Below are 3,290 nucleotides of genomic sequence, written 5' to 3'. Positions count from 1 at the left end.
TTGCTTATTTGCCACAATAGCATATCTGTTTGGGTCTATTAAAATCTTTTGCCCACTTTTTAAAAAAAATGAGTTGTTCTCTTTTTATTGAGTTTTGGGAGGTTTTTATATATTCTGGATATAAGTTCTTCATCATATGCATGATTTAAAATTTTTTCTCTTTACCATAATACCATTACCATTACCATAATTATGGTAATAGATTATTATGTGAAATATAGTTTTCTTCTTGTTTCTTGTACTTGGGATTCATTGATATTGTTGATATGTGGATTCATAGATTTCATCAAATTTGGAATTTTTTCAGTCTTTACTTTTTCAAATATTTTTTCCAGTCCCTATCCTCTGTCTTTGAGCACTCTGATTACAAGCATATTAGACACTTGAAATTGTTCCATATCTCACTGATTCTCTATTCATTTAAAAAAATTCTCCTTTATTTCTGTGTATCATCTTAATAATGTCTATTCCCAAGTCTTCATGCTTGCTAATTTTTACATCTGGAGTGTTAAATTTTCACAAATCCCATCTAGTGTATTACTCAAGTCAAACATTTTAGTTTACATTTATAGAAATGCAATTTTTGACTCTTTTTATGTCTTCCATGTCTATACTTAAATTTTGAACATAAAGAATAGGGTTATGATAACTATTTAATGTTTTTATTTGCTAATTCTAACATCTATGTCAGCTCTGGCTTTTGATTGATTTTTTCCTGTCATTATGAGTCATATTTTTCTATTACTTTGTCTGTTTAATAATTTTTTATTGAATTCCAGCATTGTGAACTTCACTTTGCTAGATGCTGGATATTTTTGTATTGTCATAAATATTCTTGAGCTTTGTTCTGGGTCACAGTTAATTTACTTGGATACTGTTTGTTCTTGCTTTTAAGATTTATTAGGCAAGACTGGAGAAGTGTTTTAGACCAATTATTTCCTATGATTGATGAAGACACTTCAGTGAGCTCCACCTGATGCCCTACGAATCATGAAGTTTTCGAGTCTGGCTGGAGAGAAGAGAGGCTGCCATGCACTGTCACCTTAACCTGTTCGGGGGGTTCTTTCCCTGGCCTTGGGTAGTTTCCTCACTCCCATTCACTCATTAGCACTCTGCTAAAGAAATAAAGGGACTGGCTCAGATCTTTGTGTCCTCTTTCTGTGCAGCTCTCTCCTCTGCAGCACTTTAGGGAGGTAAACTCCAGGCAGCTTTTTGTCCTCAAACTCTCAGCTTTGTCTCTTCAACTCAGGGTGTTGGCCAGACTCTGCCTCAGTTCTGCCTTCATACTCTACGGCCTGGAAATCCTCTCAACACAGAAATCTAGGGAAATTCATAAGGCACACAGCATTTCTCCCCATCTTTCAGGCATCACTGTCCTACATTCACTGATGCTAGTGCCCTGATAACCTTTATTCCATATATTTTGTCCATCTGCATTTTTTATTTTTCAGGTTCAGTGATAATTCTGTTCCCAGCTACTCCATCTTAGTTGGAAGTGGGTATTCCTAAGTGTATTCATTCTGATCCTAAATGACAACCAGTAAGTCTCAGCATTCTGAGTACTGAATAAGCAACCACAATGTTCATACAATCACATACAATCACGGAGTCTCAACTATTCCTCTGTGAAATAACCCATACATAAAGAAAAAAAAAGATGTCTTTGACCTGAACTGTTGTTGTTGTTTAATGGGTATTGCTTTCAGGAAATATTTTACACTTTATCTTTTTAAAAATTGCTTTTTAAAATTAATATTTTTCATACTGTTCTTGAGTAGTGATATTCGTTAAAGTGCTGTGCATTAAATTTGTTTTGCGCTGCCAAGTTAAAGCCCTTTTCAATAGACTATAAAGGTAAATCTAGAAATTACTTATTTTACATGTATTTCTTTTTAAAATCCAGGATGGGCCTGGGTGCCTCGGAGCCCCTGTCTTTGGGCCCCAGCCTGCAGTCTCTGGCTGTGTGTGAGGCAAGATGTTGAAATGCAGCTTGCAGAACCAGGATGCTCAATTGTAAGATGCTGTCACAAATGTGGAGAAGTATTTTGGAGAGCTGTGCTAAATCTTTGCTGCTTATGTGCAGAAAACTGCCAGACTGGGATACAAAGCAGAGCTCCTGGTGAATGAAATCAATGTGTATGTCTCTACAGAGACCCCAAATTTAAAGCAGGGCCTGAAAAACTTTGCTGACGAGTTTGCCAAACTTCAGGATTATTGACAAGCAGACGTTGAAAGACTTGAAGCCAAAGTAGTTGAACATTTGAAAGCTTATGGAACCATTGTAGAAATGAAACGAGATGACCTCAAAGTAACATTAACAGCAAGGAATCAAGAAGCTTTTCAACAGTTAACTCAGAAAGAATATGTCAGAGAAACCTATCTGACTGATATGTTATTTCACAGGCAGAAACTGAACTACAAAGAGTTACAAGGGATGCTACCTGAACAACTCGTCATTTGGAGGAAACTATTGACAATTTTGAAAAGCAGAAAATAATGGATATAAAGACTATATTTTCAGAATTTATCATTATTGAAATGTTATTTCACAGCAAAGCTTTAGAGTTCTACACTGCTTTCTACCAAAATATACAACAGATTGATGAAGAAGATTTAGAGGTTTTCCAAAAGTCTCTGTATCCACCAGATTATTTATGTCATTTAGATATCGTCAGAGCAAATTCAAAGTCACCTCTTCAGAGATCACTGTCAGCTAAGTGTTTATCTGGAGCAGGACAGGTAACTATTTGTTGACTAAGAAAGGATCAACAAGCAGAAGAGGACGATGAAGAAGATGAAGACTTAGACGTTATAGAAGAAGAAAATTAAATTTCTTAAGTAAACTTTGCATTTCCATTTTCATCTTAAACGACTTGAAATCCAGATTTACTAAAACTGTAGAACTTTACACTGGATTCATATGTTAAACCTCAAAATGAAATCCTACTGGAAATGGAGAAATTATTAAAGGAAATTTATGCTGACCAATAAATAAATAAATAAAATTCAGGATGTGTCCATGTAAACTTTATTTTAGAAGAATAAACAGGGAGACACCTTCAAGATGGCAGAGGAGTAAGACGTGGAGATCACCTACCTCTCCACAAATACATCAAAAATACCTCTACATGTGGAGCAAATCCTACAGAACACCTACTGAACGCTGGCAGAAGACCTCAGACTTCCCAAAAGGCAAGAAAATCCCCATGTACCTGGATAGGGCAAAAGAAAAAAAATAGAGACAAAAGAATAGGGATGGGACCTGTACCTTTGGGAGGGAGCTGTGAAGG

At 35.8% G+C, this 3,290-nt stretch overlaps 1 pseudogene; it reads left to right on the top strand.

Annotated features, from left to right (window-relative positions):
- Positions 1–1,975: 1,975 nt before the first annotated feature.
- On the top strand, positions 1,976–2,829 carry LOC112403698 (protein FAM92A pseudogene; annotated as a pseudogene).
- Positions 2,830–3,290: the final 461 nt, after the last annotated feature.

This window comes from Neophocaena asiaeorientalis, unplaced genomic scaffold (assembly GCF_003031525.2).
Source record: "Neophocaena asiaeorientalis asiaeorientalis breed wild unplaced genomic scaffold, Neophocaena_asiaeorientalis_V1.1 scaffold147, whole genome shotgun sequence".
NCBI lineage: Eukaryota > Metazoa > Chordata > Mammalia > Artiodactyla > Phocoenidae > Neophocaena > Neophocaena asiaeorientalis.
Note: the sequence above shows the minus strand (reverse complement) of the source record. Positions and strands in the feature narration are given on the sequence as shown.